At 36.8% G+C, this 16444-nt stretch overlaps 1 protein-coding gene and 1 pseudogene across 1 annotated transcript in view; one reads left to right on the forward strand and one right to left on the reverse strand.

Moving 5' to 3' along the window:
- The window catches only part of ZC3H12B (zinc finger CCCH-type containing 12B), a 607141-nt gene that overhangs the window by 363481 nt on the left and 227216 nt on the right, over positions 1 to 16444 (reverse strand). The gene's annotated exons all lie outside the window — the stretch shown is intronic.
- The window catches only part of LOC102272821 (nuclear receptor coactivator 4-like), a 56131-nt pseudogene that overhangs the window by 37754 nt on the left and 1933 nt on the right, over positions 1 to 16444 (forward strand).

Below are 16444 nucleotides of genomic sequence, written 5' to 3' on the forward strand. Positions count from 1 at the left end.
CCTCACTACTTCGTTCCTTATCATATCCTCTGGACTTCGAGTCCTGCCCCTAAGATTCTCTCTAATTTCCTGGGAAGGAGGCCACATTTCCTGAAGTGCTAGCCTGCTGTGTTTTGCCCTGTGCCTTGGAGAAGAGTAAAGTCATCTCTCTCTTCTCTTCCCACAAATCTTTGTCTCTTATTTCTGTTTGGCATTGGTGCACAGGGTGCCAATATTTTGGTGTCAGGGACAGCTGTTGGCTGTGAAAAGACACCCTGAGATGATAGGAGTAAGGAGCTCCACAATGAAGAAAGTTTGTGGAAAAAAACAAGGACACCACAGAAGCAAGGCATCGTTGTTGAGTGGCATGCAAGGGGCATGGCCACAACTGTAACTCCCTTCCCAACCCACTGACTTGTTTAGCTTCCTTCACTGATGGGCACCCATCTGAGTGGGCTTGCCTGACCCTCAATCCAAGGTCTCCCCTGTCTGCATAGGCTCCACAGTCCTGAGAGCCACTTATCTCAAAGATTCCTTGGGAGTCAGTCCTGGGTGCTACTGCCTGAGATGGGAATCAGCCAATGATGGTGGGAATGAACTGTTAAAGTGTAGGGTTAAGGGAGAAGGCGAGGTGAGAGGACTGCTGTTGGCTATGTGGATACAGTGTAGGGGATAGGAGTCAGGGGCTGCACAGCTGAGAATCACCCTAGGGGAAATGTGGTCTGCCTGGGAAATGAGGTGCCATTTTTAGTGATGTAAAGGGGGTAGAGTAGTTGCTGACCCCCATATGCCAGCTTCTATCTTTTTAGGCACTGAGATGAACTCATGTGTGACCCAGTTTGTTTTGACTGTCTGTTGGTTTATGCTGCCACGAGTAGTGCACAGGCATGCTAGTTGTGGCTGCCATGCCCCTTCCTGGCCTGAGTGACTAAGTGTGCCCAAATCAGCTGCCACTTTTGCTCCCTCTTGCCACTTTTGCACCCTCTTGCCTAGGCAGGGAGCAGGTACCTGAAGGTGAAGGCACAGAAGTGGGGTCAAAACCAAAACTGAGCACCAAGGGTAGAGCAATTAAGGAAGAACAAAAATCTCTCCAGCTTTACAACAAATGCTAAAGAAACTTTTCAAGGTGGGAAACACAAGACAAGAAAAAGCCTACACAAACAAACCCCCCAAATAAGAAAATGGTAATAGAAACATATATATCAATAACTACCTTACATGTAAAATGGATTAAATGTTTTCACCAAAAGACACAAATGGCTGAATGGATACAAAAACAAGTAAAGTATATATGCTGTCTTTAACAGACCCAGATCAGATGACCTAGGGACATATACAGATTGAAAGTGAAGTGGATAAGAAAGCTGTGGTACATATACACAATGGAGTATTACTCAGCCATTAAAAAGAATACATTTGAATCAGTTCTAATGAGGTGGATGAAACTGGAACCTATTATACAGAGTGAAGTAAGCCAGAAAGAAAAACACCAATACAGTATACTAATGCATATATATGGAATTTAGAAAGATGGTAACAATAACCCTGTGTACGAGACAGCAAAAGAGACACTGATGTATAGATCAGTCTTATGGACTCTGTGGGAGAGGGAGAGGGTGGGGAGATTTGGGAGAATGGCATTGAAACATGTAGAATATCATGTATGAAACGAGTCGCCAATCCAGGTTCAATGCACGATACTGGATGCTTGGGGCTGGTGCACTGGGACGATCCAGAGGGAGGGTATGGGGAGGGAGGAGGGAGGAGGGTTCAGGATGGGGAACACAGGTATACCTGTGGCGGATTCATTTCGATATTTGGCAAAACTAATACAATATTGTAAAGTTTAAAAATAAAATTAAACTAAAAAAAAAGTGAAGGGATGGAAAAAGATACTCAATGTAAATGGAAATAGAAAAGAAACATGGAGTAGCAATACACATATCATAAAATATAGACATTAAAATAAACTATTTCAAGAGACAAGAAAGGACACTACATAATCATAGAGGGATCAATTCAGAAAAAAGAAGATATAACATTTGTAAATATTTATGAACTCAACATATGAGCACCTCAATACCTAAGACAAATGCTAACAACCATAAAAGGAGAACTCAATAGTGACATAGTAACATTGGGGGAATTTAACACCCCACTTATATCACTGGATGGATCATCCAGACAGAAAATAAGTAAACACAAGCCTTATATGACACATTACACCAGAAACTCTCAATACATATTACAGGACAAAAAAAAAAATCTATTAAGAGGAGGCCTTACAAACAGCTGAGAAAAGGAGAGAAGTGAAAGGCAAAGGAGAAAAAGAAATATACACCCATTTGAATGCAGAGCTCCAAAGAATAGCAAGAAGAGATAAGAAAGCCTTCCTCAGTGATCAATGCAAAGGAATAGAGGAAAATAACAGAATGGGAAAGACTAGAGATCTCTTCAAGAAAATTAGAGATACCAAGGGAACGTTTCATGCAAAGATGGGCTCAATAAAGGACAGAAATGGTGTGGAACTAACGGAAGCAAAAGATATTAAGAAGAGGTGGCAAGAATACACAGAAGAGCTATACAAAAATGATCTAAATGACCCAGATAACCACGATGGCATGATCATTCACCTAGAGCCAGATATCTTGGAGTGTGAAGTCAAGTGGGAATTAAGAAGCAGTCCTATGAACAAAGCTAAGGGAGGTGATGGAATTCCAGCCAAGCTATTTCAAATCCTAAAAGATGATGCTGTGAAAGTGTTGCATTGAAAATGCCAGAAATTTGGAAACTCAGCAGTGGCCACAGGACTGGAAAATGACAGTTTCCATTTCAATCCCAAAGAAAGACAATGCCAAAGAATGCTCAAAATACTGCACAATTGCACTCATCTCACATGCTAGCAAAGTAATGCGCAAGATTATCCAAGCCAGGCATCAAAAGTACGTAAACTGTGAACTTCCAGATGTCCAAGCTGGATTTAGAAAAGGCAGAGGAGCCAAAGATCAAATTGCCAACATCCATTGAATCATTGAAAAAGCAAAAGAGTTCCAGAAAAACATTTAATTCTGCTTTATTAAATACACCAAAACCTTTGTGTGAATCACAACAAACTGGAAAATTCTTAAATAGATGGGAATACCAGACCACCTTACCTGCCTCCTGAGAAATCTGTGTGAAGGTCAAGAAGCAACAGTTAGAACTGGACATGGAACAGCAGACTGGATGAAAATCAGGAAAGGAGTATGTCAAAGCTGTATACTGTCACCCTGCTTCTTTAACATATATGCAGAGTACATCATGTGAAATGCTGGGCTGGATGAAGCACAAGCTGGAATCAAGATTGCTGGGAGAATATCAATAACCTCAGATATGCAGATGACACCATCCTTATGGCAAAAAGTGAAGAGGAACTAAAGAGCCTCTTGATGAACGTGAAAGAGGAGAATGAAAAAGCTGGCTTAAAACTCAGGGTGGGGAACATGTGTATACACGTGGCAGATTTATGTTGATGTATGTCGAATCCAATACAGTATTGTAAAGTAATTAGCCTCCAATTAAAATAAATAAATTTAAATTAAAAAATAAATTTAAAATATCAACATTCAAAAAACTAAGATAATGGCATCTGGTCCCATCACTTCATGAAAACTGTGACAGTTTTTATGTTTTGGGGCTCCAAAATCACTGCAGATGGTGACTGCAGCCATGAAAATAAAAGACACTTGCTCCTTGGAAGAAAAGTTATGACCAACCTAGATAGCATATTAAAAAGCAGAGATATTACTTTGCCAACAAAGGTCCATCTTGTCAAAGCTATGGTTTTTCCAGTAGTCATGTATGGATGTAAGAGTTGGATTACAAAGAAAGCTGAGTGCCGAAGAATTGTTGCTTTTGAACTGTGGAGTTGGAGAAGACTCTTGAGTCCCTTGGACTGAAAGGAGATTCAACCAGTCTATCCTATAGGTAATCAGTCCTGAATATTCATTGAAAGGACTGATGCTGAAGGTGAAACTCCAATACTTTGGCCACCTGATGTGAATGAAGATCTGACTCATTTAAAAGACCCTGATGCTGGGAAAGATTGAAGCCGGGAGGAGAAGGGGATGACAGAGGATAAGATGGTTGGATGGCATCATTGACTTGATGAACATGAGTCGGAGTAAGCTCTGGGAGTTGGTTATGGACTGGGAAGCCTGGCGTGCTGCAGTACATGAGGTTACAAACTGTTGGACACGACTGAGCGACTGAACTGAACTGATAGGACCAATTCCTTTCAAAAGCAGGAGAATACACTTTCTTCTCACAGCAAATGGAATATTCTCTAAGATAGATGCCATCTTGGGCAACAAGATAAGTGCCGGTAAATTTAAGAAAATTGAAATCATATTAAGCTTCTTTTCTAACCACAATGCTATGAGATTAGAAATCAACTATAGGACAAAAACTGGAAAAATCACAAACTCATGGGTGCTAAACACTATGGTACTAAATAACCAAGAGATAACTGAAGAAATCAAGGAGGAAAGAAAAAAATGCCAGAAAAAAAAAATGGCAATGAAAATATGATCCCCCTAAAACCTATGGGATGCATCAAAAGGAGTCTGAAAATGGAAGTTCACAGCCATAGAATCTTACCTGAAGAATCCCAAAAAAGTTTCAAATATACGACCTAAACTTACATTGAAGCAGCTAGAGAAAAAAGATCAAATAAAACCCAAATTTAGTAGAAGGAGAGAAATCATAATAATCAGAGCAGAAACAAATGATATAGGAATGAAGAGCGAAGTAAGTCAGAAAGAAAAACACCAATACAGTATATTAATGCATATATATGGAATTTGGAAAGATGGTAACAATGACCCTATATGTGAGAAAGCAAAGGAGACACAGATGTAAAGAACAGACTGTTGGACTCTGTGGGAGAAGTCGAAAGTGAGATGATTGGAGAGAATAGCATTGAAACATGTATGTTATCATATGTGAAATAGATCTCCAGTCCAGGTTCAATGCATGAGTCAGGGTGCTCAGGGCTGGTGCACTTGGATGACCCTGAGGGATGCGATGCAGAGGGAGGTGGGAGTAAGGGTCAGGATGGGGAACACAAGTACACCCATGGCTGATTCATGTGAATGTGTAGCAAAAAACCACCACGATATTGTAAAGTAATTAGCCCCCATTTAAAATTAAAAAAAAGAAACGCATGGGGGAAAACCAAGCCTTTCCAGCTGGGACCCACAATATGCCTGAGTTAAGGAGCTATAACTCTGAGTTTAAGAATGCAAAAATATCCAGTTCCCAAAAAGGTAAAATTCACCATTTCTGCATCCAATCAAAACTTACCAAGTACATTAGTTTGCTAGGGTTCGGGTAATAAAGTAACACCAACTGGCTGTCTTAAGTAACAGAAATTTATTGTCTCACAATTCTGAGGCTAGAAATCTGAGATTAAGGTGTTGGCAGAGTTGGTTCCTTCTAAGCAATGAAAGGATGTTTCAGGTCTTTCTTGAGTTGTAGATGGCCACTTTCTCCCTGTGTTTCTTCACTTGACTAATTATGTATGTGTCTCTAAATTTTCCCTTTTGGGAAGAACACCAGTCATATTTGGTTAGGGCCATCCTCATGACTTCTTTATAACTTGACCAACTCTGTTTTAACCCTATCTCCAAATAAAACCACATTCTGAGTTACTGGGGGTTAGAACTTTAACATATAAACCAGGGTGGGGAGGGGAGAGGGTGTATACAATTCAGTCTATAACATCAAGTGTACAAATAGACAGCAAAATATATACCATACTGGGAAAGGTCAATCAATTGAAATAAAACAATAGGAACAATAGGATTAGTATTTGATAAAGCCATTAGAGGAATTATAAAAAGAAAACTGTATTCTGCTTGTTCAAGAAGCTAGAAGAAAGTGGATTGTTACATAGGCTTGGAAGATATAAAAGGACTCAATTCAAACTTCTAGAGATGTAAAAATATAATGTGTGAGTTGAAAAATACACTGGAAGGAATTAATAGCAGATTAAACAAAGCAGAAATAATCATTACTGAACTTGAAAAGACTGCAACAGATATTATCAAAAGTGGAACTCAGAGGAAAAAAGACTGGGGAAAAATGAGCAGAGTATCAGTGATCTGTGGGACAGCTTCAAGCAGCCTAAAATCTGGGCAAATACGCTGCCAAAAGAGAGGTGAGAGAGAAAAAAATTAAAAAAAAAAAAAAGGAATGAAGAAAACTATAGCAAAGATCAATGACACTAAACGTTTTTTTTTAAGAAGGTAAACAAAATTAATAAAGCTTTAGCCAGACTCATCAAGAAATAAGGGAGATAACCTAAGTCAACATAATCAATCATAAATGAAAAAAGGAGACATCAAAATGGACACCACAGAAATACAAAGGATAATAAGAGACTACTACAAGTAATTATAGACCAATGACATGGCAGAAATGGACAAGTTATTAGAAAAGTACAATCTTCCAAGACTGAAACAGGAAGAAATTGAAAATATGAACCAAACAATGACAACCACTAAAATTGAACATAAAAAAAAAAAAAAAAAAACAGGGCCAGATGGCTTCACAGGGAAATTCTCAAACATTTAGAGAAGACCAAATACCTGTCCTTCTCAAATTCTTCCAAAAAATTTCAGAGGGAGGAACACTCCTAAACTCATTCTACAATGCCATCATTACACTGATACTAAAACCAAAGACAACACAAAATTAAAAAAAAAAAAGATTAAAGGATAATATTACTGATCAAACCAGCAATCCTAAAGGAAATCAATCCTGAATATTCAGTGAAAGGACTGATGCTGAAGCTGAAGCTCCAATACTTTGGCCACCTGATGCAAAGAACTGATTCAGTAGAAAAGACCTTGATGCTGGGAAAGATTGAAGGCAGGAGGAGAAGGGGATGTCAGAAGATGAGATGATTGGATGGTATCACTAACTTGACAGACATGAGTTTGAGCATGTTCTATGAGTTAGTGATGGACAGGGAAGTCTGGCATGTTGCAATCCATGGGGTCACAAAGAGTTGGACACGACTGAGTGACTGAACAGAACTGAATATCACTGATGAACAAAGAAGCAAAAATCTTCAACAAAATACTAGCAAACTGAGTCTTTATTTTTATTATTCAGTTCAGTTGCTCAGTTGATAACACGTTAAAAGGATCATACACCATGATCAAACAGGATTTCTCTGATCAATGCAAGGATTCTTCAATACACACAAGTAACTAAATGTGACACACCATATTAAAAAATTGAAATGTAAATAACATGATCATCTCTACAGACGCAGATAAAGTTTTCAACAAAATTCAACACCCATTTATTATAAAATTTCTCTAAAGAATGGGATTAGAAGGAACCTATCTCAAAATAATAAAATCCATATATGACGAACACACTCCGAACATTATTCTCAATGGTGAAAAAATGAAAGCATTTCCTCTAAGATCAAGAATAAGATAAGGTTACTGTAGTATTGGAAGTCCTAACCATGACAATCAGAAAAGAAAAAGGAATAAAAGGAATCCAGACTGGAAAAGAAGTAAAACTCTGTTTGCAGATGACATGATACTGTACATAAAAATAAACCCTAAAAATGCCACCAAAAAGTTACTAGAGCTAATGAATGAATGAAGCTAATGAAGCAAGGACTTTAGTAAAATTGCAGAATATAAAATTGATGAACAGAAATCCCTTCTATTCCCATTCAATAACAATGAAAAACCCTAAAAGTAAATTATTGAAACGTACCATTCACCATTGCAACAAAAAGAATAAAATACTTAAGAATAAACCTGCCTAAAGAGACAAAAGACCTGTATGCAGAAAACTATAAGACAATGAGCATACAAATCAAAGATGACACAAACATATGAACAAGTTTACCAAGTTCTTGAATTGGAAGAATCACTACTGTGAAAATAACTGTATTACCCAAAGCAATCTACAGGTTTAATGCAATACTTATCAAAGTCCCAATGGCATTTTTCACAGAACTAGAACAAAAAAATTTACAATTTGTGTGGAGACACAAAAAACCCTGAATAGATGAAGAAAACTTGAGAAAAAACAGAGCTGAAGGAATCAACTTTCCTGACTTCAGACTGTACTACAAAATTACAGTCATTAAGATAGTCTGGGGTTTCTGGTTTAAGATGGTGGAGTAGAAGGATGTGTGCTCATCTCCTCCTGTGAGAGCATCAAAATTGTAACTAGCTGTTGAACACCCATCAACAGAAGGATACTGGAACCCAACAACAAAAAATCCCACTTTCAAAAACAAAGAAGATGCAACAAGATAGTACGAGGGGCACAATCACAATAAAATCAAATCCTATATGCACCAGGTGGGCAACCCACAGACTGGAGAACAATAATACAAAAGCAATTCTCTCACTGTTGTAAAGGTTCTGAGACCAAATCAGGCTTCCAAGCCTGGGGATCCAGCAAAGGGAATAGGAATACCCAGGGAATCTGACCTTCAAGGCCAGCAGGATTTGATTACCAGACTTTCACAGGATTGTGAAAAACAGAAACTCCAGTCTTGGAGGGCACAAACAAAATCTTGTCTGCACCAATTTCCAGGGGAAAGGAGAAGTGACCCCACAGGAGACTAAACTACACCTACTTGCTAGTGTTAAAGGATCACCTGTTGAGGTGTGAGTTGGCAATGGCTTACCACAGGGATGTGAGCTCTGGCAGCAGCAGTCCTGAAAGGCGTCCCCCTTGGCATAAGTCCTCTTGGAGGTCATCATTAACCCTACTACAGAGCCCATAGACCCAGGGATGGGAGTGCCACCCCACTCATCTTTAGATAATTGGATTAAAGCTTTACTGAGCACAGCCCTGCCCACCAGAGCAAGACCCACTTTTTCTGAACACCAACCCTCCATCAGGAAGCTTACACAAGCCTCAGCCTCATCCACCAGTGGACAGGCAGAATAAACAAGAAGAACAAAATCCCACCGTGGCTAAAATGAAAACCACATTACAGGAAGTTAGTCAGGATGAAAAAGTAGAGGGATTTGTCCCACCTAATGGGACAAGATAAAATCCCAGAAAATCAACTACATGAAGTGGAGAGAGGCAAGCTTCCAGAAAAGGAATTCAGAACAGTGCTAGTGAAGATGATCCAGGATTCTGGAAAAAGAATGGAGACAAAGACTGAAGAAGAAAGAAATGTTTACCAAAGACCTAGAAGAACTAAAGAACAAACAGAGGTGAACAATACATTATACAGAATTAATAGAAGAATAACTGAATAAGAAGAATGAATAAATGACTTGGAAGACAGAATGTTGGAAATCACTCCTTCAAAACAGAATATAGAAAATGAATGGGAAAAAAAAACTATGAAAACAGCCTAAGACCTCTGGGACAACATTAAATGCACCAACATTCACATTATAGGGGAACCAGAAGGAGAAGAGAGAAAGAAAAGACCTGAGAAAATATTTGAAAAATTCCCCAACATGGGAAAGGAAATAGTCAATCAAGTGCAGAGAGTCTCAGGCATGATCAAGCTAAGGAGGAACACAGCAAGACACATAGTAATCAAGCTGACAAAAATTGAAGACAAAGATAAAATATTAAAATCAACAAGGGGAAAATGACAAATTACAGGGTTACCCCCATAAGTTTATCAGCTAATCTCTCAACAGAAACTCTACCAGCCAGAAGGGAATGGCATGATACAGTTAAAGTAATGAAAGGGAAGAGTCTACAAGCAAGAATACTGTACCCAGCAAAACTCTCATTCAGACTGGATGGAGAAATCAAAAGCTTTTCAGACAAGTAAAAGTTAAGATAATTCAGTGCCACAAAACCAACGTTACAACAAATCCTAAAGGAACTTCTCTAGGCAGCAAACACAAGAGAAGGAAAAGACCTACACAAAATAAACCCAAAACAATTAAGAAAATGGTAATAGGATCATATATGTTGATGGTTAATTTAAATGTAAATGGATTAAATGCACCAACCAAAATACAGACTGGATGGGCAGATGAAAACATGTACATGTACACACGTTCACTTACCACACCATTCTACTTATATTGTAATTATTTTATATTGTAGAGTTAATCATATTTCCATTATGGCTTGCAGCTATAATTATATTTTGTGTGGCTATTGATGGTGAAAATGGATAAATATCTTTTGCTGTTGTGATCATGTAACTATTATTCACCTAATACCATAGTATCATGATTGGTCAACAGAAAATAATAGAATTCAATACCACTAAAACTACCATATAATAGAAAAACTTGTAATCACTTTTTTTTTTTTTTTGCATTATGTCATGGACATTCTTCTTTTTTTTAATTTATTTATTTTAATTGGAGGTTAATTACTTTACAATATTGTATTGGTTTTAAATCCAGATGTATATTAGAATTATCTTGAAATTTTTTGAAAAATGCAAATGCCCAGGTATTGATTTATTTTTCCCCAAAGCTCCAGATGTACTTCTAATGAGCAGTTATGTTTAAAAACATCTTTTACTTTTATCTAGTTTGATTCACTTTTTCTATTTCATATTCAGTGTTCCATTTCATTTAGTTTATGTTATCCAACTTCTTCATCTTTTCTTTTTTTGATGTTTCTTTTCATATCTTTATCAAGCATAGTAGAAAATATTTTGCATACATATGTGTATATATATATAACGTATAATATACATATTTTAGAAAACATTCATTTTTTCCTAGCTGAAAACTTTATGACATTTTGATTCCACTTGTTTGACTTAGATGAATAGAATTCTAGATTTCTAATTTAAAAAATAGATACACAATAAGCAACAAAGGTTTACTGTATAGCACAGGGTACTACAGCAAATATCTTGGAATAAACTATAATTGGGAACACGTGTACACCTGTGGTGGATTCATGTTGATGTATGGCAAAACCAATACAATATTGTGAAAGTAATTAGCTTCTATTTAAAATAAATAAATTTAAATTAAAAAAGAAAATAATCTGAAAAATAATATATAAGTATATTTATAATTGAATCACCTTGCTGTGCATCTGAAATATTGCAAGTCAACTATATTTCAACAAAATATTTATGATAATTTTTTTTTTAATTTAAAAATCGTGATAATGGCACAAAAAAACAGAACTATATACCAATGGAACAAGATAGAAAGTTCAGAGGTAAACACACACACCTATGGGCAATTTATTTTTGACAAAGGATGCAAGAATATACAGTGGTGAAAAAAAAAAAAAAAACCTCTTCAATAAGTGGTGCTCATAAAACTGGACATCTAAGTATAAAAGTATGAAATTAGACTACTTCTTAATATCATACATAAAAAGAAACTCAAAATGGATTAAATACTTAAAGGTAAGGCCGGAAACTGTAAAACTCTTAGAGGAAAACATAGACAGAATACTCATTGCCATAAATCACAGCAAGATCCTCTTTGACAGACCTCTTAGATTAATGAAAATAAAAATAAACCAATGGGACCAAATCTGACTTAAGAGCTTTTGCAAAGCAAAGGAAACTAAAGATGAAATGACAACTCTCAAAACTGGAGAAAATAATTGCAAATAAAACAACTGACAAAGGATTGATCTCCAAATATACAAGCAGCTCATGCAGCTAAATATTAGAAAAACAACCCAATCAAAAAATGGGCAGAAAACCTTAACAAACATTTCTCCAAAGGAGACATACAGATGGCTAATAAACACATGAAAAGATGCTCAAATTTTCTCATTATTAGAGAAATACAAATCAAAACTACAATGAAGTATTACCCCACACCAGTCAGAATTGCCATCAACTAAAAAATTTACAAAAAAATAAATGCTGAAGATATTGTGGAGCAAAAGGAACAGTTTTGCACTCTTGGTAGGAGATAACTGCTATAGAGAACAGCATGGAGATTCCTTTGAAAACTAGGAATGAAAGTACCATATGACCCAGAAATCCCACTACTGGACATATTCTCTGAGAAAGTCACAATTCAAAAGACACATGTACTCCAATGTTCGTTGTAGCACTATTTAAAATAGCCAAGACATGGAAGCAACCTAGATGTTCATTGACAGATGAATGGATAAATAATCTGTGGTGTGTGTGTGTGTGTGTGTGTGTGTGTGTATATACACCCATATACAATGGAATATTATTCAGCCATAAAAAGAACACATGTGAATCAATTTAACTGATGTGGATGAACCTAGAGTCTGTCACAGAGAGTGAAGTAAGTCAGAAATGTAAAAATAACTATTATGTATTAGTGCATACATATGGAGTGCAGAAAAATTTATAAGGAAGGAGTGGAGATGCAGACATAGAGAATGGACTCATGGACACAATGAGGGAAGGAGAGAGTGGAATGAATTTGAGGGAAGGAGAGAGTGGAATGAATTGAGAATAACATCCAAACTTATATATTTCAATATGTATAATAGATAGCTAGTGGGAAGTTTCTGTATAACATAGGAAGCTCAGTCCAGTGCTCCAGGACATCATAGAGTGATTGGATGAGGAAAGTGGGAGGGAACTTTAATAGGGAGGGGACATATGTATACTTATGGTTAATTCACGTTGTTTTATGCAGAAACCAATACAATATTGTACAGAAACTATCCTCCAATTAAAAATAAATTTTAAAATAGATACAGAAAAATTTTTTGAAAAAATTCAACAACGATTTATGATAAAAAGTCATAAATGTGGACAAAGAGGGAAACTACTTCAACATAGTAAAGACCATACATGACAAACCCATGGCAAACATTAATCTCAATGTTGAAACCCTGAAAGTATTACCTTTAAGATCAGGAACAAGACAAGATGCCTACTCTCGCCACTATTGAATTCAACACAGTTTTGGAAATTCTAGCCAGAAAATCAGAGAAGAAAAAGAAATACAGGAATCTAAACTACAAAAGAAGTAAAACTGCCACTGCAGATGACATGATACTATATATAGAACATCCTGAAGAAGCCAACAGAAAACTACTAGAGCTAATCAATTACTTTAATAAAGTCACAGGATACAAAATTATCGCACATGTATGTCTTGCATTCCTATACAATAACAAGAAAAGATCAGCATGAGACATGAAGACTATAATCCCATTTACAATTGGAGTAAAAATGAAAAAATACCTAGGAATAAACCTACCTAAGGAAGCAAATTTGGACAGAGGATCCTGGTGGGCTGCAGTCCATGGGGTCGCTACAAGTTGGACACGACTGAGTGACTTCACTTTGACTTTTCACTTCCATGCATTGGAGAAGGAAATGGCAACCCACTCCAGTGTTCTTGCCTGGAGAATCCCAGGGGCGGGGGAGCCTGGTGGGCTGTCGTCTATGGGGTCGCACAGAGTCGGACACAACTGAAGCGACTTAGCAGCAGCAGCAAGGAAGCAAAAGAACTGTACTCAGAAAACTGTAAGGCACTGATGAAAGAAACCAAAGGTGACAGAAACAGATGGAGAGATATACAATGTTCTTGGATTAAAAGTATTAATATTGTGTGAATGATTGTACTGCCCAAAGTAATGGGCAGCCCTTATCAAGTTACCAATGGCATTTTTCACAAAATTAGAACAAAAAGAAAATGTATACTTCATATGGAAACAGCAAAGTCCCTGAATAACCAAAGCAATCTTGAGGAATAAAAAAGGACCTGGAGGAGTCGATCTACCTGACTTCAGACTATACTACAAAGCTTTTGTAATTAAGACAGTATGGTACTGACACAAAAACAGAAATATAGATAAATGGAACAAAATATAAAGCCCAGGGATAAACCCATGCACCTATGGTCACCTAATCTATAACAAAGGAGGCAAATGCATACGATGGAGAAAAGATATTCTCTTTAATAAGTGAAAACTGGAGCACAATAAGTTAAGGAAAGAAATTAGAACCCTCCCTAACACTATACACAAAATAACCTCAAAATGGATTGAATACATAAATGTAAGCCAGGCATTATAAAGCTCTTAGAGGAAAACATAGACAGAACATACTTTGATATAAGTTGTACGAATATATTTTTCAATCCACCTCCTAGAGTAATGAAAATGAAAACAAAAATAAGCAAATGAGACCTAATTAACCTTAGAAGCTTTTGTATAGCAAACAAAACCTTAAACAAGATGTAAAGACAATCCTCAGAATAGGATAAAATACTTGCAAAAATGGCAAGTACAAAGAATTAATCTCTAATATATACAAACAGCTCATGCAGATCAATGTCAAAAAAACAAACAACCCAATCAAAAAATGGGCAGAAGATTTAATAGGCCTTTCTCCAAAGAAGACATACATGTGGCCAATAAACACATGAAAAAGTAATCAACATCACTAATGATAAAGAAATATAAATCAAAACTACAATGAGATATAACCTCACACAAATCACAATGACTACCATAAAAAACATCTACAAACAACATATACTGGTGAGGGTGTGGAGAAAAAGGAATGCTCTTTCACTGTTGGTAGTAATATAAATTGGTACAGCCACTATGGAGAATAGTATATAGGTTTCTTAGAATCTAAAATTACAACTACCATATGACCCAGGAATCACACCCCAGACAGATACCTAGAGAAAATTATACTTCAATATATATATACATATATATATATACATATATACATATATATATATATATCAGATCAGTCACTCAGTCGTGTCCGACTCTTTGCGACCCCATGAATCACAGCACGCCAGGCCTCCCTGTCCATCACCAACTCCCGGAGTTCACTCAGACTCATGCCCATCGAGTCAGTGATGCCATCCAACCATCTCATCCTCTGTCATCCCCTTCTCCTCCTGCCCCCAATCCCTCCCAGCATCAGAGTCTTTTCCAATGAGTAAACTCTTCACATGAGGTGGCCAAAGTACTGGAGTTTCAGCGTCAGCATCATTCTTTCCAAAGAAATCCCAGGGCTGATATCCGTCAGAATGGACTGGTTGGATCTCCTTGAAGTCCAAGGGAGTCTCAAGAGTCTTCTCCAACACCATAGTTCAAAAACATCAATTCTTCGGCGCTCAGCCTTCTTCACAGTCCAACTCTCACATCCATACATGACCACAGGAAAAACCATAGCCTTGACTAGACGAACCTTTGTTGGCAAAGTAATGTCTCTGCTTTTCAATATGCTATCTAGGTTGATCATAACTTTCCTTCCAAGGAGTAAGCGTCTTTTAATTTCATGGTTGCAATCACCATCTGTAGTGATTTTGGAGCCCAGAAAAATAAAGTCTGATACTGTTTCCACTGTTTCCCTATCTATTTCCCATGAAGTGGTGGGACCAGATGCCATGATCTTCGTTTTCTGAATGTTGAGCTTTAAGCCAACTTTTTCACTCTCCACTTTCACTTTCATCAAGAGGCTTTTGAGGTCCTCTTCACTTTCTGCCATAAGGGTGGTGTCATCTGCATATCTGAGGTTATTGATATTTCTCCCAGCAATCTTGATTCCAGTTTGTGCTTCTTCCAGTCCAGCGTTTCTCATAATGTACTCTGCATATAAGTTAAATAAACAGCGTGACAATATACAGCCTTGATGAACTCCTTTTCCTATTTGGAACCAGTCTGTTGTTCCATGTCCAGTTCTAACTGTTGCTTCCTGACCTGCATACAAATTTCTCAAGAGGCTCTACGTCTGAGTCTCTATTTCTATTTTGTAAATAAGATCATCTATAACACTTTTCTAGATAACACATATATGCATTAATATATGATGTTTGTTTTTCTGTTTTGAAATAACTTCATTCTGTATGACAGTCTGTAGGTCCATCCATGTCTCTGCAATTTTATTCCTTCTTATGGCTAAATAATATTCCATTTTATAAATGTGCCACATCTTCTTCAACAATTCCTATCTTGATGGACATTTAGGTTGATTCCATGTCCTGGATAAGCACTAATAACAATATCCAGGACATGGAATCAACCTAAATGGCCATCAAGATAGGAATTGTTGAAGAAGATATGGCACATTTATAAAATGGAATATTATTTAGCCATAAGAAGGAATAAAATTGCAGAGACATGGATGGACCTACAGACTGTCATACAGAATGAAGTTATTTCAAAAGAGAAAAACAAACATCATATATTAATGCATATATATGTTATCTAGAAAAGTGTTATAGATGATCTTATTTACAAAATAGAAATAGAGACGCAGATGTAGAGAGCAGATATATGGATATCAAGGGGAAAGAGGGGGGTAGGAAGAATTTGACATATTGTCTATATTGACATATGGATACTATTCATACTATGTATAAAATTGATAGCTCATAAGAACATACTGTATAGCACAGGGAACTCTGCTCAATGCTCTTTGGTGACCTAAATGGGAAGGAAATCCAGAAAAAGATGGGATATATGTAAACATAGAATTGATTCACTTTGAAGTACAACAGAAAGTAAT

The sequence above is a fragment of the Bos mutus genome, chromosome X (assembly GCF_027580195.1).
Source record: "Bos mutus isolate GX-2022 chromosome X, NWIPB_WYAK_1.1, whole genome shotgun sequence".
In the NCBI taxonomy this organism is placed as follows: domain Eukaryota; kingdom Metazoa; phylum Chordata; class Mammalia; order Artiodactyla; family Bovidae; genus Bos; species Bos mutus.